Here is a 20,377-nt window from a genome sequence, read left to right on the forward strand (position 1 = left end):
AGTCATGAGACTCTTAGATACAACAGTTCCCTCAGTAGGTCCACGAGGTTACAAATAGGATGCTCACCCCTGTCTGAAGTCATCTGAATGGGAAATAATCCTTACTGTATTAAACTATTTCAACTTGCAAGTGTCACACTTGGGACAACTAATAATAATTATCCTGACCAATCCATCTTCCAACTTAGACTCAATGAGCAGCATGTCTTCAAACACTGTCTCTTACCACACCTGTAAACATGTTCAGAAAATCCTCATTTGCAAAAAATGTAGGATAATTATGCCTGCTTCTGTGAACAAGAACCACCAGAAGAAGACCTTCCCATATTATAGAAAAAGAAGTTTCAAACTCCCAGGTTACAACTAGATCAACAACTGTCACAAATAAAGTCGGATTCTTGATCACAGAGCAACACACACACACACACACACACACACACACACAGACTAAGTTCTGGTGGAGGAACTTCTGTAATGCTAAACCCGAAGGACCAAAATACAACTCTCATTCTCCGTAGTGAGATCCTCTACGAGGCGATAATGATCCTGTTTAACTGTCTTATTGGTGCCTTATTGCCTTTGTCCTGGAAAGCGGTCAGGAACGTCTCCCCTTTTGACGTGCTTCCCCAAGCTTTGCGCAGTGGCAGTATCGTAGCCAATGAGGTTTATCCGAGGCGCGATTATTGCTAATTGACGTGCTTCCCCAGCAACTGCACCACACGGGGACTCTAGCCCTTCCTCAGACCCACTGGCCTAACGAGGATGGCGAAGGATTCTGCGCAAATGCTAAGTAACAAGAGAGAGGGAGGAAGTGACCTGCGTAGCCCCCCACCACCAGAAATGGTGTTCCCTGCAACCACATCCTCAAAGTGCCATTTACTTAGCACCTACCTTGTATCAGGCACGTCGCAAAACAAGCTTCTCTTCCTCCCCAAACCTCCACTGCAACTCTACAAATTGGCCATGCTATCACCATTGTCAATTAAAGGGCACCGAGTCTCAGAGAGGCTTAAAAATGGAGACCTGTCACACTCCAAAGCCATGCTTTTTCCATGACATCATGGGCCCTTTCAGATGTCCTTGCCACTAGCCAGATGCCTTCAAGACATTTGGCCGTTGGCCAGTCGAAGAAGGGAGCGGGGCCGGGACAGGACCTCGAGCCTCTTGAGCACCTACTAAGTGCCAGGCCCTCGGCTGAGGCTTCTCCCAGCTCACCCTGTCGCCTGACCTTGCTCCTGGGGCCCAGATCCCCAAGGCCCCTTTCCAGGTCACACGCGCCTCCTTTATTCGCAGGAGAGCTGCCACTGAACTCCCTTTTAATGAAATATTTTGGACCACTCCATCAGTTGTTTGGGTTCAATGAGAAATTGATGCCTCTTTATTCAAAGCTCTGTCAGAAGCTTGGAAAACATCACGCTACTTTGAAAAATGAGGGTTTTTTAAGATTAAAAAAAAAAAAAAAAAGCCCCATGATTTGAGAACTTCTCTGGCTGCCAGTTGGCCCGGCTCCTTCCTGGGGAACCTGGCGCCACAGGCCAATCGGGAGCCACGGTGGCAATAAAGGCACCCCTCCCCCCCTCCATGGCTGCTTTCAAGAGTGATTAGCGGGGAGGGATTCATAAGCCTGGGTTTTGTGCGGTTTTGTTTTGGGGGGTTTCTTTTTTTTTCCCCTTGCACTTGGAGAATAAGTTAATTATGATTGGTTAAAATTTGTGTGTTTTTGCTTTTATCCCTGCACCACAATTAGAGCCCCTGACAGCCTCCTGGCCCTCAGAAATCCCAGCTGGTATAATAATTGATAACCGTGGTTATGAATAGATTGGACGCAAGGCCCTAAAAGAATGCCCAGCCACTTCAGAGGGTCATTTATAGCGTGCTGAAGGGAAAAGAGAATTTCAGGCCGGGAAAGCTGAGAAACAGAACGAGTTTTTATCAGTTTCCTTGACACTGGCAGATCAAAGCCTGGGCTGCCCTCTCTGAGGCTTACAGATAATGGGGTGGCAGCTAATTCATTCTGCGGCTGGAGCTGAGGCCTATTCAGAAGGGAAAACCAGGGAGTTTTCATGTTGCTGCTTTGTAGTCTTTATCACGGTACCCATGCAAGAATCACCTTTTTATTTTAATGAGACATTTGAAAAGTATTTGATTCCCTCTGGCTAGGGGCTCCTTCCCCCGGCAGAGACAGTAAGAAAGAGTCGCCCAGCGGAGCCTCATTTTCTGGAAGCCGCCGTATCTGCATTCCAGCCACCGCACCCCCCCACCCCCGTACTTGTCAGTTTAATAATTTCAGCACGAGCAAAGCCGGGCAAGTGGGAAAGGGACAGGGGGACAGGACACGTTTGCTGTTAAACCCAAACCACTTTCACTTGCCTTTTTTTTTTTTTTTTTTTTTGGCTGGGAAGGAGGTTGGACAGCAAAGATGTAAATTCGAATCCTTACTGCACTGTACACTGTGAGTGCGGCTTGGGGACAGGCCTGATGTCCCTGTAGAGCCGCCTCTTCTTCCTCGGGGAGGTGGGAACCATAGCCCCCGTGTCATATGGGGAAGGAAGCTCGGTGCTGCGCTCCATCCGAGCTACTCAAAATGTCTAAAGCAGGGGACGCAGCACGCATCCTGTGGTTGAGAGAATGAGTGGGTCGTGTCCTCGGAGCTTCACCGAACTCCCCTCACTGTGTGGAGCGGGTATTTTTGATAGGATGTGTGAGACATTCCTGGGGGTGGGATTGCCACCCCCTACCCCACCCCGCCCCACCAGTTCATCGGTTGAAGGCCTCACCTCGGTGGCTCAGATACAAATGTCTTCGCAGATGGAACATTTAAAGAGGCAACCAAGTTACAAGGAAGGCATCGGGATGGCCGCTAACACAACAGGAAGAGGAGATGAGGACGCGGACACGCACAGAGGGAAGACCGTATGACACACAGGGAAGGCGGCTGTCTACGAGCCAGGGAAAGAGGCCTCAGGAGACACCAGCCCCGTGGACGCCTTGATCTCAAGACAGTGAGGAAATCCATTTCTGTCAAGGACGCCGCCTGGTCTGTGGTACCTTATGATAGCAGCTCTCGCAAAGTCATACAAGCATCTGCGATGTTCTCATCGTCTGTTGACAAATCCCAACCCTGAGCGGTTTTTTTAGGTTTAAGGGACTTCTCTCTTTTTTGGCAGAGAGGATGTGAGGGCTGCTGCAGACGATGGGCCTTGGCCCTGTCTTGAAGGCTTTGGGGCTATTGAGATGTTCTCCCTGGGTCTCGCTTCTCTCATCTAGAAAATCAGGCAGCCTCGTGAAATGTCTCTTATAACAGAGAAATGATGCTCACATACTTGCCATTGTTCCCAGAATATGGCCGCCTGACAGGTGGTGGCACACAGCTTCACCCGGCCTCCCATCCCCCAGCCTAGGGCTTCTCTTCTCCACTCACGTCACAGGTGCTCAAGACACCAAGCTTGTCACTGCCTGAGAGCAACTTCGAACCATAAGACCCCACGTAAGCTACAGAGACCCACTGTCTGCTTAGGTTTCGGGAAAGGGAGAAAGCCCAGGAGAACTGCCAAGCGTCTAGGAGCCTGGTCATCCACTGTTGCTCTTGGACAAGTCCCTGGTGACTCCCATCCTACTCTAGTTGGGCCTGGCAGCCCACCAAGGCCCATGGGTGACCCCTTGTACCACCCCAGGAGAAGAATACATTCTGGCACTGGTGACAGCATCATCCCTGGGTAGCTGTGATCTAATTTGTCATAAATAGATCATCCGTTCTGGAAAGTACCACTGAGAGGGAGCTGCATATCAGAACCCAGATGCTGCTTTCACTGAAGGTCTCACTTAGGAATGATCTCAGGTTCCCAAAGAATCTCATCTCAGGGTCCCCACTCTCGAAAGCCCCTTTGCTCTACTTTTCTCCACCTGGGACTTGAACACAGCATGCCTGGCTCTTGGCAAGCCACGGACCCGCCAGTCTGTCCGGAGAGGGGCAGAGAGGCAAGTACTCTGTGATCTGAAGCCACCAGCCTGGCTCCCTTCCACCCATCAAATGACAACTAAATGGGAACACACCCATATCCAATGCCTTTTCTTTATCATCCACACGAGTCTGGTGGTTTGCTGTGTGGGGAATCAGCTCACAATAAATATTTAGGAAATGAGCTTATTTTCTCATAAGTGTGCACAGAGATGTGCAACAGCTTCCTGGCATTTTCGGTTTGACTGGCAGACCCAGCTAAGGAAATCAAGATACACTAAAGCCGTTTACCAGGAGGGACACATGATGATTCAGAAGTAAATCTGACCTCATACATGAAGAGCATCACAGGGTCCCTGGAAAGTTTAGTTCTTCCTCAAAGATTAGAAATCGATCATTGTGGCCCATGGCCATAACCCCCCAACTGAGCTCTCTGCCTCCAGGCTCCAGTCTGCCCCTGACTCTACTTATGGGGTGCTCAGGAGAAAAACACACCCAATCACGTCATACTCCCTGCTTAACACCCATTTCCCTCAGAGAAAAACCAAACTTCTCAACGAGGCATCGCAAATTTCCACAGTACTGAGCCAACCCACATTCCCATCCTCGTCCGCTAACTCTCCGGGCCGTCATCGCCTCCCCACGCACATCTCCCTGGACATGCCTCACCCTGGATCTCCATGCAGCTGTTCTGTGTTTCCTCAGCCCAGAGTGCAGTTACCTGTGTTCCCCGCCTGTCAAAATCCTGCTCGTATTGATGGCTCAGCTCAAATTCCACTTCCCATCTACAGTCCGTTCCAATCTCGTCAAGAGCTCGTGTCTCCTCTGCTAGTCTGAATTATTCCATTCACCCCACATCAGCCATGTTTTGATGAGGCAAGGGGAGAAGATACATGGGGAAGGAGACAAAAGGAACATGTAATATGGATAGAAATGCTTTCCACGTGGGCTGTCCGGTTCCGTGCAGGACGCTTGAAGGACAACACCTCAATTGAATGTTTTCTTCCAGAGTTTTGACCCTGATCTGTTGGATGCTTAATCTTAGCAGAATCTCAATGACCGAGTCAAAGTAATTAAAAGTACGAACGATTGATAAATTAATCAGAACATTAACCCATTCATTGATAGTATGAGAACTATCCACACTCAGATGCTAAGGGATTTGAAAGCTCTATTTGCCATGCCACGTGCCCGGCATCATCCTCGAATCCTGGTACTGTAGAATTAAAATTATTTGCACATATGTGGTTTCATTAGCCTAGACACACAAGAGAAGTAGAATGACGTGGGAAGGATATTGCTTCTGAGTTTTAGGAGGTAAGTGTGTTAATTCTCTGAAAGGTGGTTTCCATAGCAAATTAGTGGCTGAGGACCCAGATGTAGGTAATAGCTGGAAAATATTATATGGATTCTGACACTCCTCTCTCTTATCCTTGCTTTCCCATGTCTATGGCCCTCCTGCTTGTACCTTCTTCTTTCATATACTACCACCTCCTGAAATTATAAACAAGCAACACTTCTCATTGGCCTGGAAACACTCTGCTTCCTACTACGCATTGAGAATGTATTTAATCGCTCTTCAGAGTTTCAGGTGACCTCAGGAGAGTTACTGTTGGTAATAGAGTTATTTGTTAACAGACGATGTTGCCCAACCTTGACCGAGAGCTCCGTGAAGAAAGGGTTCCCATTATGTCTAGTCCATTCATTAGTGAGCTCAGTGCCTAGCGTCAGACTCGCGGTAAATCAACTTTTGAGTGAACAGATGGTCTCCTGGACGAATGCGTCAGGGGAGGGACGTCTGGAGGGACGCATGGATAGATGAAGCAATGGATGAGGAAGTAAATGTTGCTGGAATCCTGATTCTCTCTTCGCTTGAGAAGGAGTTTCTGTTAGAAAACAAACAAACAAAAAGCTTTGGACATGCAGCTGTGATCGATGCTGCAGCATTTCCCACAGTAACAAAGTGGTTGGTTTAGAAAAACCCAGTCAATGCTTTTGCCGACATACCACCTAAAATTACCGCCCAGTCACAAAATATCGGCTGTCCACTGCGGCCACGAAGCCGTGATTTGAACTGACCCAACAGATCTGTGACCCGAGAGCTGGTTGCTGTACTGCAATTCCCAGGGTTGCGGGCATCGACACACAAGAAAACATACTAAAATTATCCAAAGCATGAGGGATTCTGTCTCTGGAAACTCAGAAGGTCTCTCAGTCTCTTCCGTGATCTGACATTGGAATCCAGCAAATCCGCATGTGAATTCTGACTCAGCTCCTTCACCGCGTGACCTCTGACCCAGCTTTACGTCTTTGACACTGGTTTCCTCATCTGTCAAACAAGGATAATCATTTCCGTCCTGCAGCGCTGATGGGGTTAGTTCGAGGAGGGTAACGTCCATAAAAGTTCATTGTATGTGATACAGTATTAAGGGAATGAGCATTTGTAGTGGACATGTATTGTCTGCCCATCATGGTCCCCTCCTGGGGCGGGGGGACACTGCTGTCCCGCCCTGCGTGGTCCAGCTGCCCGCTGGGGAGCATCATCTCCTTATGGGTTCAGCCTGGAGTCCACCGTCAAAAGAGACAGGGAGGGACTTGTGACCCAAGCTGGACCAGTCCTTGCCTTTGCTCAGGAAAGGAAGACAGGATAATAGATTCATTCCCTCTCTGATAATGACATTGAGCAATGGGAGGCCGAGGAGGACCAGTTGGCACAGTTTTGGCAAAACATGTAAGACTAGCCAAAGCAGGTGGAGTACCTTTATCAAGAGAGGCCAGGACGAGGGGGCGAGGAAGCACAGCCTAGCCCCGCAGAGCCCACGTCCCAGGCTCCAGACACCCCTGAGGTCACATCCCAGGCTCCGGACATCCCTGAGGCCATGTCTCAGGCTCCAGACACCCCTGAGGCCATGTCCCAGGCTCCAGACACCCCCAAGGCCACGTCCCAGGCTCCAGACACCCCCGAGGCCATGTCCCAGGCACCGGACACCCCTGAGGTCACATCCCAGGCTCCAGACACCCTTGAGGCCATGTCCCAAGCTCCAGACATCCCGCAGAGCCCACGTCCCAGGATCCAGACATCCCTGATGCCAAGCCTGTCCACTTTTCTTCCCAGGCTAGGTGAGAGGCACCACATGTCCCCATCCAAGTGAAGCCAAGCTGAGTTCTCTCAGCCCACAAAAAAACATCACAGAGAAATGGGGTCATTGATAATTCATCACTTATCCCTTCATTGCAAGCTGCAGGAAGCGAGGGACACTTACCAATTATTTCACTGTCGTGTTCCCTGGGACTGCACAGAGCAGGCACCCTGTGAACACTTGTTGACTACAGCATCATATTATTACGTTGATAACAGGCACTGGTAATATAAACAGCTCTAATTATTAACAAGCAGGATCTGGCAACTTTTAGAGAATGGAGATATCCTTCTCGAAGTCTTCCTATTCCCACACAGAGCACGTGCATTTTCTTAATTCGATATGGTATCATTTAAAAACAAATAATTCAGGACGCCTGGGTGGCTCAGTGGGTTAAGCCTCTGCCTTCAGCTTGGGTCATGACCTCAGGGTCCTGGGATTGAGTCCCACATCAGACTCTGTTCAGCAGGGAGCCTGCTTCCTCCTATCTCTCTGCCTGCCTCTCTGCCTACTTGTGATCTCTCTGTCAAATAAATAAATAAAATCTTTTAAAAAATAATAATAAATAAATAAATAAAAACAAATAATTCAGGATAGCATTTGCAGGAATGGGGTGGCGCTCCGTAATTTTAAACTCAAATCTCTTCATAATCAAAGGGGATATAGTGACTGATCACAGTGGTAAAAAAATTTAAAAAAAAAATTTTAAATTTAAAAAATTTAAACAAAACAAAACCAAAAAAAAGTGGGCACTGGAATCAGAAGTCCTGGGACTGAAACTCAGATTTGCCTTTGGCAAGTTAAACTCTCGGTGTGTGAGTTCCCACAGCCATAAAATGGGTGTGACAAAATAGAGGTGGGTTTTTGTTTTTTTTTTAATTTTTTTAATTTTTTATTTTTTATAAACATATAATATATTTTTATCCCCAGGGGTACAGGTCTGTGAATCGCCAGGTTTACACACTTCATAGCACTCACCAAAGCACATACCCTCCCCAATGTCCGTAACCCCACCTCCCCCCAGCAACCCTCAGTTTGTTTTGTGTGATTAAGAGTCACTTACGTTTGTCTCCCTCCCAATCCCACCTTGATTCATTTATTCTTCCCCTACCCCCTTAAGCCCCCACGTTGCATCACCACTTCCTCATATCAGGGAGATCATATGATAGTTGTCTTTCTCTGCTTGACTTATTTCGCTAAGCATGATACGCTCGAGTATGGTTTTTTGAAGGTTTTTTGATTCAATTAGATGATGAATATTAAAATGCTTAGTACCTAGTAGGTGCTTAAGAAAATAGACTCTGCTGTTTGCATCTGTGTGCTCGACATGGACCCTACATAGACATATACGATGTGCAGTTTACTCTCTCAAATGTCATAGGACTGAGACTTCTTCCAAGCAAGTTCTCAGGTATATATTAGGGTTTAACCCCCATTCCACTCCCCTCTGGCACCCCCATCACTCCAAACCAAAAGTGAACTTTGGAAAACTTCCTAAAAGCCACTGGAAACCAGCGTTCTTCTTAGCGCAGTTTGCTTCCCAGGGTCGGACTCCCCAGACTCTGTTCACAATCTCCCCTTGGAGCTGCTCCCTGCGGCGCCTTGAGGCATCCCCAGCAGAGGTGTCACTCCTAAGTGCCTTTTCATCCCCCAAAGCCCTGCATTCAATCCTCACTGAGTCTAGTCCTTGCACCAGACTCCCCCTACGCTGGATAAGCGGCCGCTTCCCCAAACCCCGCTCCCTGTAAGTGCTGGGAAAATCCTCGGAGGAATTATCAGGGATCTGACTGGCTTTGAAGAGCTGGCCGTTATCTTTATGGCTTCTGCTGGGCTGAGCCTGAGTATAAGAAAGGTCATGACCTGCTCTTCCAGTCTCCTGGAGGAGAGAAGAAAAGGAAACGGCCGGGAATTACGGAGAGACATTTTGAAGTCAATCAATGAGGCAACCTCCCAGCCTCTCTGAGTGGCCAGCCCGTGTCTTGTACAGAGTTGCCCAGTGGGTCAAGTGCTCCTGGTCATCAGGGTTATGGGACCTAGTCATGTTCTCACAAACCACAGCCCCACTTTGGATCAAATATGTGCGCTACAAATAGCCCTCTGGACCTCTGGAACCTTCTGCTGAGTGTCTCTCCTGGGCTTTCTGCCACGGCCCCTGCTTGTCCTTCAAATATGCTCGACCCCAACAACAGGATTCAGGACAAGTATTTTAGTTTGTTTCCCACCCTGGGCTCTCCTAGGACGTGAACATCTGAAAATAGTTGGGCATGTGACATAAACACATGTTACTATTTGTATAATCACATTATCTATAAAGTACATTTCTTAATGTCTTTATATAAGATTTTATATTATATTACATCTATTGGCATCCAATAGTAGGTTGCGATGCAAAGTAAATGGGTACAACTGTTAGCTAAGTCTATTCCGTACCTGTGGCTGTTAGCATGATTTGGGGGTCATAAATTATTGCGACATATTGTTTATAAATACATGTGTATTGTATCCTGTATACAAATTCCCATACTGCTGTATGTAAACACGGACCAATAACCTTCTATCTAATTGGAATCCAAAAAGTTACATTTGGTTTAAATTTGGAGTTGATCTAATAATGTATTTTTAAAAAATTGATATAATAGACCGTTGTAATGTAAGTTCTCAATCCTTTTAAGAAATGGTAAAAGTCTGTGGTGACACTCATGAAGACAAGATAGCTCTTGACTTCCTAAAGTGATATTTTCAGGGGCACCTGGGTGACACAGTCCATTGAGCATCCGACTCTTGATTATGGCTCCAGTCGTGATCTCAGGGTCATGGTCTCAGGGTCAAGAGATCGAGCCCCGCATCAGGCTCCAGGCTCATTGCAGACTCTGTTTAAAAGACTCTCTCCCTCTGCTCCCCCATCCTGTCCCCGACTCTGGCATGCTCACATGTGCTCTCTCTATCAAATAAATCTTTTAAAAAATGATATTTCCATTTTCTACAAGTCCTGGGAGCCAGATGGCATTAATTTCTAAAACCTACTGTTCAGGGATGCCTAGGTGGCTCAGTTGTTAAGCGTCTGCCTTCGGCTCAGGTCATGATTTCAGGGTCCTAAAATGATTTTAGGTCCTAAAAATAAAATCTTTAAAAAAACCTAAAATGATTTTAGGTCCTAAAAATAAAATCTTTAAAAAAACCCTACTGTTCACCCAAATAAAATTAATGATTAGTAATAATAATAATAATAATGATAATAATAATAATTAAAGCTACTATTCAACATCTACTATGTGCCACATTGATACTGGGTACACTGCAGATACTATCTTTTTTTTGAGGATTTTTATTTATTTATTTGACAGACAGAGATCACAAGTAGGCAGAAAGGCAGGCAGAGAGAGAGGAGGAAGCAGGTTCCCCACTGAGCCACCCAGGCACCCCTAAGATACTATCGGTTTAAGCCTTGCTGCAATTATGCTCTTTGACTTACCAGAATGCCCATTTTACAGATTATGAAAGAGTCTCAGGGCAGTTCAGAGAACAGCACAGCCTGTCCAACTGTGCTGAACCAGCAGTCAAGGTTCAGTCTGAGGGCCCTTGTCCTTCTGCCTGTAGAACGCCACCCACCAGCCCTCCAGTCATGCCCTAACTGGACAGAATACTGTCCCCTGCCCTCCTGGTGCCCGTCACTACCTGCCCAATATCTTCGAGGTTGTCCACCAGCACAGAGGACAACAGCCATGCCGGGAGCAGCGATCTAGTCCTTTCACTGGTTGAATCACACTTGATGTGTTAGGCGCGCAAGGCAAACGCACACACTGAGCTCAGGAAGGTGCTGACTTCAGTTATTTTCTGAGTGATACCCCCCTTCCTTCCAAGAAAGCATTAAGAATGGGGCGGGAAGAAAATGAAACCGCATAATTAAATCTCCTTGCCATAGTAATACATTTTGTTTAGGAAAATGCTCTTTCGTTTAAGTAATAATAAAAAAAAAAAAAAGGTCATTAGAACACATTTTCCAAGCAGCCAGGATTTTCTGAGCCTGAGCTCTATTTTCCAGTATCTGTTTTTGACTCTCCCCAATATAAGAAAGGCAAACCCTCTTTGCTGTTAATGCTGGGCACATTTCATGTGGATACAAAAGCCTGCTTTCCACCATTCTTTCCTGACAGCTTCAGCTCCTTTCCTCGACAGGGAAGCGATACATTTGTGAGGGCAAATGGGGACAGTCACCCTCCATCCAGGGAGCTGTGAGCTGCCAGCTTCCAGCTGGCCTACTGTGTGCTGTTCCCTCCTTCAACCCTTAGGAAGTCCTCCCTGGAGACCTACTGTCTGCTTAGAGCCAAGATCTGAAGAGGCATGAACTTGAATCAGGAGCTCACAGTTCAGAGCAGGAAACAGACAAATAAGTGAATCGTCACTGTTGTGGTGTGACAAGGGCTTGTCACAGTGCTATGTGCAAAGAAGAGTGTAGGCTTCCCAAAAGCTGCCCAGCTAGGTATCAAACATCCAGAAAGAGATCCATTTGGAGCTGGGGCCTGTCTTTGGGACGCCACACCTGATGAAGCCCATAGGTCCAGAACAAAAGAAGCTACACCTTCCCAGGGCAGAAGACAGAAAACAAAATATCACCTGCATCCTAAAAGCACTGCTTGAAAGAAGTCAGGGCCCCATGGAGAAAAGAGGAGGGCACTGGACATTGGATTCCGAGCTCATCCTGCCGCACCCACACACAGCCAGGAAAGGAACAAGACACCAAGGACCTCACAGCTGTGATGTTATCACGCACCTGTACTTCTGTTTCCTTCATTTGCTTTCACGTTAGCCCCATTTTAGATATGGGAATGCTGAGGCTCACAGCAGGGAGATTCTTGCTCAAGGCCACAGGCAGAGTCAGCCACGGGCCAGAGTGAAGGCCCAAGATGGGAAGGGCCTGGCTCTCCTCCTTCTCTGGTCTAGGCATCGGGGGCCATCCCAGGAGGGGATTTCTGATCCCCTTCTGACCTGGAACCTGATGTCCCATGATCTGGTGTCATAAGATCTCCAGGGTCTGAAGAGCTCGTCCTTCTACACCATCCGCCTCTTCTGCTGACTTGGCAGGTACAGCCCCGCCCTTCTCTCTTCCAGTTCTGGGCCATTCCAGGAATACGTCTGACACAAGCTGACTTGGGGATCCGTGGGAGTTTACACAGTTGAGTGTATGCAATTTGTGCACGTGATCTGTCTACTCGTGAGGGTCCCCAGAGGGAGCTGGCAAATGCTTGCCTGACCGTGTGGTCTGTGCGACCGTGATGATGGGCACAGGCAGGTGCTGGGGCACTTCTCTCTGTGACATACAACGGAGAGGGGTGTGTGTGCACACATTCTGTCCTGCGCTCAGCATACGTAGATTGTTCCGAGATATCTCTCTTGTGCATGTGTGGGGCATGAATGTGTGTGTGTGGCCTTGTGGACTGGGAGTGCATTATTCTCTGGGGCATGGGAATGTGTTCGATCGCCCTGCTCGGTGTGTAGATGTCACCATGGTATGTGTGTATGTGCATATAAACGTCCCTGTGATTTGAGGGTGTGTGTGTGTGTGTGTGTGTGTACGTGTGTGCGAGCTTCCATGCCGATTACTGCTGACCAGGCTTTTCCACGAGCACCCAGAACTCAGCTGACATAGCAAAACACTGACGGAGACGCCTGGGGAGGAAGCCATCGTGAGCATCGCTCACACACGGGATGAGAAAGCAAGCCGCTGCTCATACACATTCTAGTCAGTGAGACTCCCCAGCCCTCGCTCACCGGGAGCGGCCCCTGGGGGAGCAGGGCCAAGGGAGAGCCAAGGGCACGCACGGCAAGGGGTCCTGTTGCCATTCGGAGCCGTCCATGCTGACAGCAGGGCTGCTTTCCGAGGCCTGGACAGGTGAGGTGGGGAGGAGGGAGGACCGCAGGGTCCCGAGTTCGAGCAGAGGGAGGGAGGTGGCAGCCCAAAGGCAGCGGAGCGGGGCCCCCCCGGACCCGACCCGGGAGGGTGTGCGAGTGTGTGCGTGAGCGTGCGTGCACGGCGCCAGCGTGTGTTCACATGCCGCGCGAGCACACGTGAGTGCGTGTGGGATAGTTGTGTGCACGCGCACACGCACCCGCAGAGTCTACGTGTTTCCCATTCTCTCTCACTCCACTTCAGCTTCTGGAGCCTGGCGGACATTCCCTGTGGGACAGGGCAGAGGGCAGTCAGCCCGCACCGGCCTCTCCCGGGGCCCCTGCTCCCGGACCACGCTGCCCGTGACCTTGCAGCCGCTGGGCGGTCACCGCACCAGGCCCGGGGACCGTCAGCAACCACACCGCTGCTCCGGGCTGGCAGGCCTTTGTTCCAGGCCACTTAGAATGCTTTCATCTACAGGTTTGCCTTGAACAAAAATCCTGTTCAAATGGTCTAAACCTGACGATAAACCCAACCTTTCAGATTACAGTGTAAACTCCACGGCCGCACCAGGGAGGAGAAAACACGGAATTCCTGTGCGTTTCAGGAAACCTCTGTGAGTAATCCCTTGAGCCTCCCCACAGGGCTTCAGCCCCCTAATGGATGCTTTGATGACAGCAGATAAAGGCCAAAGGTACCTTTATTCTCTCAGAAATTGCTCCAAATAAACAACCTTGATGATTAAAGCAATAGAAATCCCAAGAAGATTGATGGCTTGGAAAATGCTGCTGAGTGAATGAATAACTTCCCCTTTTATTTCCAAGAGCTAATATTTGCCCACATTTGCTGCCTTTTAGAAAAAAGTGCAACCTTTTTGATGCAGAGTGTTGGTCAGAGACAAATGGTCACTGTCCAGTTATTACTTGGACTTTAAACCAAGCTCCATTTGTGAGTGACTAAGGCTGCTGTCAGCATTGGCCCATTTATCGGGCCCAGACACGGGGCCGCCATCACCGCGTGCCCACATTCTGGTGACACCGGGCACGGATGTTCCTTTTGAAGGCTTTGAAATGCTCGATCTTATTCTTCTGTGGCCTCCATGTCTCCAGCTACAAGTCCTGAGACATTTTCCAATGGCCATGCTCATTCTGTGTCTAAACAAAAACCTGCCCTTGAATGCAGGAAGTAGTCTTCATGGAGCAATGGCGCAGCCCCATCCCGGCTGACAAGTGGTCACCCCAGCCTCATGGCCAGGACTCCAGACAGACCATACCCCTCCCAGGCTGTACCTGGATGGCTAGCGAGGTGATCAGCCCAGCACCGGTGCCATCAGCAACTCTAGAAAGAATCTGATTCACACAGCCCTGCAAAAACATTCTGAAAAGTGTCCATGGCTAAGGCACCCAAGGGTTGAGGCCAAGTCCCTAGCATAGGAGCTCACATTCTCCTTCTTCCCATTTTGAATAATACTTATCAACTCTCCTGAACCAGTTGTTCAGCTTCCTGAACACTGTCTGGCCCCTGAAGACCTTGACTCCTGGATCCCAGGGCTGCTCTCCACGCCAGGCAGCTCTCATCAGGAATGACTTTGGCTACATGTGACCTCCCAGTTGCTGGATCAGCTCAGTTCATGTCACAGTGCCTAGTACCCCAGTTCAGCTACCCATTCTCATGACAGCACCTTGTAAATCACCATTATCTGGAGCTGAGCCAGCCCTGAAGCTGTGAGTACAGACCTCTGGCCACAATCTCCTCCATCTTCTTCCTCTTTCTTGTTCTTCCCTCTGTGTCATCATTCCATTCACCTAACTTCATTGGGCCCTCTTTAAATGCTCCCTCTCCATCAGCTTGTTCTGACCTCAGCTGTTCTTTCTTCAGACTCATCTAGAAACATTCAAACCCTGGATCCAGCCAGCCAGCCATAGGCTCTGCACCCACCCCCAGAATGCGGTATGTTAGCATAGAAAATCCCAGGCATGCAGATTACCATCACTACAGACTGTCGCTCTGCAAGGCTGCCTAGAATCCTTCTACGTTTCCGGTGCCTTGCTTGTGCCCATCCTCCAGAGCCCATGTTAAATGACCCGCAGTCTTCTGGACCCCCACCTCATAAGCTTACCCTAGCCAGTAGCAAAGATCACTCATTGTGTCACACACAAATTTGAAAGCACTGGAAAGAAAATCCTACAAAGTCTTCACAAATTACTTGCCTGCTTACTCACATTTCTAGTCCTTCCCTTTCCCATGGATGTTGCTGGAAGACAGGAGAGCTCTCTTGACTCAGGTCAGGCCGTCGGTCTGATTACACCCTTGAGTCTGCTCCTGCCAGGGTCACCAAGAACTTCTCCATTGCAGAACCACTGGAGGCGTTTTGTCTCCATCTTCTCCCCTGACTGTGTTTGAAACTCGTGACCCTCTCAGTACTCTTGGTTTCCATATTCCCATGCTCTCCAGCATCCACAATGGCTCTCCCATGACTCCTTGGCCTTCCACCCTTGTTTAGATGGCGGGGTTTGGGGGATTTGCGTTAACTTTCTGAAGACACTCTGAGCGTTACCATCCATTCCAGGGCTCCACTGACCATGGTAGTGCTGAAGACCCCAAATATTTTTCCTAACTCCAGAGTTTCTTCCAGCCCCCAGGTGTATTGTCAACTTGCTACACAGATATGCCACAGGGGGGCTTATGTTCCCTACTCTGAGCCTGATTCTCTCCCTGAATGATCCCATCTTTCTCAATTCCAAAGCCAAAAGCTTGGACATGACCCTTGACCTCTTCTTTTCCCTGAATCACTGGAGCCAGCTTGCACCTCTTTCCTGTGTGTGACAGCATACTTTTCTCTGGAATCCTTGAGGGCGAGGACATGTCTGGGTCAATCTGAGCATGGTGGCACCTAGCGTGCTGTCAAAGACTTCCTAGGCTCTCGATAAATGTTAAATTAATGACTGAAGGATCCTTTGAGGTGAGTGTTGTCATTGTGTTGCCAGTGACCAAGGCTCGGAAAAGCTAAATAATGTAACCAAAGTCACGCAGTTAGCAAGAGAAGCCAACATTTGGACCTAGATCTGTCTAAATCCGGAATCCAAACACTAACATGTGTGTCCTATGTCAGATTTAGGGATGTGGTATTTCTGAGGGCCAACATTCTGCCCACATTTATGGGAAGTCGGAAGCTAAGCATATAGGAAATTTGCATTGTGACTTGAACTTGGAAACAGACTTTCACTTTAGCCTTCCAGGCTCTTAAATTCCATTTTCTCTCTGTGATGATTTCTGACACATGGGGTCCAAGGCTCTCCACATCATTGGGAAAGCTTTCTAAATTGCTTCTGCCTAATGCTGGCTCAGACTCCTCCCCAGCTCCCTCTCCTTCATTCTTTCCTTTCTCTCCAGGTGGCTACATGCCACCTGGGAGCTGTGCCCAAGGAGCCACTTTGCCAAATGTGCTCCATCTCCAACAGAAGGCGGCAGAACCTAGAGCTTCTCCTACACACACACACACACACACACACATGTTGTTGTATTGAAGTTGAGGCTGCTGTGCCACAGGCTTTACTACATTGTAAGGGAACAGGCTGAGGCTTTAGCTTTGAGCATCAGCAAAGTTTTGAGCATCTCCAATGTGCCAGGCCCTGAAGTATAAGAAGACAAGATATATGACATGGCAAGGTCTGAGTTGGCAGGAAAATGTGGGATTTATTGGCATAGGGATGACAGCTGAAAGGATGAAATGTGAAAGTTCACCCAGAGAAAGTGTGAACAGGATGAGAAAAGAGCAAAAGGTAGAGCCCAGGGGAACACCAACCATTGCGGAAGGAAGATAGGGACACCTGACGCAATTCATGATGTCATGAAATTCAAGAGTTCCCCAAATGACAGGAATGGTAGATGGTATGAGATACGACTGGAAGACCTAGAAATAATGCTCACAACAACAACAATGGTAATGAGGAGAAGGAGGAAGAGAAAGGGAAAGGGAACCATTCGTTAAATTCTTGTTCTATACAAGACCCTATACCAAACAGTTCCCATAAGCATATACACGCATCCTTAGGGCAACTTTATGAGATAAATATTTATCTCTCTACATTATAAATGAAGAAGGGCTGAAAAATATTCACTGGGTTACCACGTATCCCTGATAACCTTAGCAAAATGAATTTGACTAAAGGAAAGTGACTAGAAGCCATATTGAACAGGTGAATGATCAATGGGGGAGGTAGGAATGGAGTAAGAATAGAATATTCTTTCAAGAAGTTCTGATGAGAGAAAAGAGAGATTACACAGTGGCTAAAGGGGGAACATGTATCAGAAGAGGTTGTATTTCAGAAGAGCAGAGGCTTGAAAATATTTCTATTCTGAGGACAGAACAACAGAAAGCTGACAAGACACAGGTAAGCATTGTGAAGAATTAACAAAACCATATGGTGGGAAAACTCAAGTCCAAGGCTTAGGGGAAGATGTCCTTAAGCAGGGGAAAAGGGTCTCCACTTTTAGAACCTCTGTGGTGATGGCTGGAAATGTGAGGGATACTGTGACCTATGGTTACAGTTTTCTTCCTAAGGAAATGGAATAAAAATAGGAATAGAGCAGGATTTTTTGTTTTGTTTTGTTTTGTTTTGTTTGAGAAAGAACAAAGAGCTGATGTAAGATAAGGAGCTTGAAGAGAGAAGTAGATGATAAAGTACTCCCTGAGGGATGAGAAAGGAAGTAATTCCCCAACTTACATGGTTGGAAGTTGGCTCTTAGGACCTCATTGATAATGGAACACACAGTCATGTAGTCAGTCCAGACTCCTTTATTTTTACTTTATAGTGCTACAGGTACCAGGTGTTAGGGTAGAGAAACAGGTGAATGCACTGATCCCAAGTTGAAATATACCAAAAGCCTTCAGTGGAAGGATTCTGACACAGCACGAAGATGAAATGAGTGAGCCTAAGTTGAATGGGGCACAGCATTGACACAGAATCTGTGCCAGTGAACACTGATGTGCTCTCCTTTATAGTTTTTCTCAGCAATAAAATGAGGAAGTTATATTAGATATCTCTAGCTCTGACCTTTGGGATTCATGTGGCCACTTTAGGGAAATCTAAGACAGTGTTTTTCAGAGTATGGCCATTTCTGACAGAAGGTTCTGAAGAGTTTCTTAGAAATACAGATTCCAGGGCTATTGCCTACAGAGTAGGGATCTTTATGGGAAGGTTCAGGGTCTCTGCATTTTAAGAAGCTCCACAGGGAACCCAAACTGAGTCAAGTTTGATCAGACTACCTCCATGGGCATTCACTCTGTCTATGTCTGGCTTCCGCAGAAACATTAATTGAGTGCTGACCATGGCATTAGCTGTGAATTTACAACAAGAAACACCGAAACCCTGCATGACTAGTTCTATGGGCAAGGCTTGGATTCTGGATAAGTGAGGTTCCCAGATGGGATTTAATATTTGTTCTTCTCGCCAGAAATTTTCTGGTAAAATTTGAGGGCAGGCAGCTATGAGGAGCCCACTGAATCCTGGCTTTATCCCACCAGCCTTGGATGTGGGCATTTGTTAATATACTGTTTGGTCCAACTGCTATTTAGGGTTTGTGTGCAGACAACGTGTCCCACTCATGGTTCTGCGCTTCACAGTTCCTGGCTATTTGGAGAGGACCCTTAGGAAGAGAGCAACAAATGCTATGGTATGATTATCATTCATTATCTCTGCAAATCTCTTTAAAGTTTACAGAGTATTTCCACACACATTATCTTCTTCTCCCACAAATCTGTGATTTCTATAAAAATTGCCACTTCCATTCAGAATTATATAACTAAGGCCCCAAATGATGAGGAAACACACACATTGTCAGAAGACAAGCCCGTGGCAGAACTAGAAGCCACGGCGCGCGTCTTGATCTGTTGGGGCTGCTCTCACAAGAGACCACAGCCTGGGTGGCTTACAAACAACAGAAATTTAATTCTCACGGTTCTGGACACAGGAAGTCCGAGGTCAGGGTGCCAGCATGGTCAGCGGAGGGCCCCCTTCTGGGTCACAGACTTGTGGTTGCAAGGGGCTAGAGAGCTTTGTAGAATCTCTTATGAAAGCACTAATCCTTGGGGCACCTGGGGGGCTCAGTCGGTTGAGCATCTGACTCCTGATTTCAGCTCCAGTCATGATCTCAGAGTGATGGGATCGAGCCCTGCATGGTGGTCCGTGCGCAGTGTGTAGTCCACTTGGCCCTCTCCCTCTGCTCCTCCCCTTCTCGCTCAATTAAATAAATAAAATCTTGAAACAAAACAAAACAAAAAACTGCACGAATCCTATTCGGAAGAGCTCCAACCTTATGACCAGTCACCTCCCAAAGTCCCCCCACCCCCTTGCTAATATCATCAGCTTGGGGGATTAGGGTTTCAACACAAATCTCAGGAGCACACAGGCCATAGCACCACGATCTTCTATCTTCAAATTTAGAGTTCTTCTGACTGAAACCAGAACAAGACTTTCCGACTCTCTTTTCCACAGCCAGACAAGTCCCCCACCCCTTCAGCTTCAGCCCCGCTCCCTTGCCCTCACCATGATGACTGTGAGCCTCCAGCCTGGAGATCAGTGCAACAAAGCTGAGCTCTGGTCTGAGTCTGGTTTCTGAGGAACACCACGTTGCACCAGAGGTAGCACTTCTCCAGCGTTAGCAACCACGGTTTTTGCTGGGCGCTCACGCCCTTCCCCTCAGTCCCTGGAACATGGCGCCCCTTGGGGCTATTTCCGGTTGGCTGTAGAGACCAACAACAGAGCTGTCAGGGAGAAAGAGCCTAGGCAGAAGCCCCTGACAAAGGCTGAGGGAACCCCCACAGAGCCGTATGTCCTGGTGCTGAGTACTTTTTCACTCCAGCAGTTGATTAAAAGGTGTTGGGCTATTTAAATGGTTGTTAACTTCATGACTAAAGTGTCAAACCTAATTTTTTGTAACTTTAGAAAATATATTTGAAAAGCTCTTTAAATGGAAACTTTTTTTTTTCTGCCAAGTTCCACCATAGCATACATTTTTACAGCCCTTATAATTCCTTGAAAAAACTCAACGTATAATAGAAGTGCTGACAGATGCTGGACCATAGCAGCTAGTCTAACAGCTCAGCTGTATTTATTTTTCATTACACTTGACTCTAATTGGTGCTGGTTTAACTGTGGCTCATACCAGCAAGACCCTTTTAACTCAAACATCAGCCCAGGGAAATTGGCTTTTTTTCCCCCATATCTTGGCTCTCGATATTAGCGACTGCCCATATTTCTCCCCCTTCAAACTATCTTTGTGTTTATTGAGACACAGTTAGATTCATTTTTCCAAAGCACAAGACTGGAAATAAAATAGACCTAAATTTTTCAAGTGACCTTTGGAATGTCATTTACCTCTGTGCATCTC

The 20,377-nt window shown here is 47.6% G+C and overlaps 1 pseudogene; it reads left to right on the top strand.

Annotated features, from left to right (window-relative positions):
* Positions 1-629: 629 nt before the first annotated feature.
* Positions 630-796, top strand: LOC122916593 (annotated as a pseudogene).
* The last annotated feature ends 19,581 nt before the right edge of the window (positions 797-20,377 follow it).

This window comes from Neovison vison, chromosome 8 (genome assembly GCF_020171115.1).
Source record: "Neovison vison isolate M4711 chromosome 8, ASM_NN_V1, whole genome shotgun sequence".
NCBI lineage: Eukaryota > Metazoa > Chordata > Mammalia > Carnivora > Mustelidae > Neogale > Neogale vison.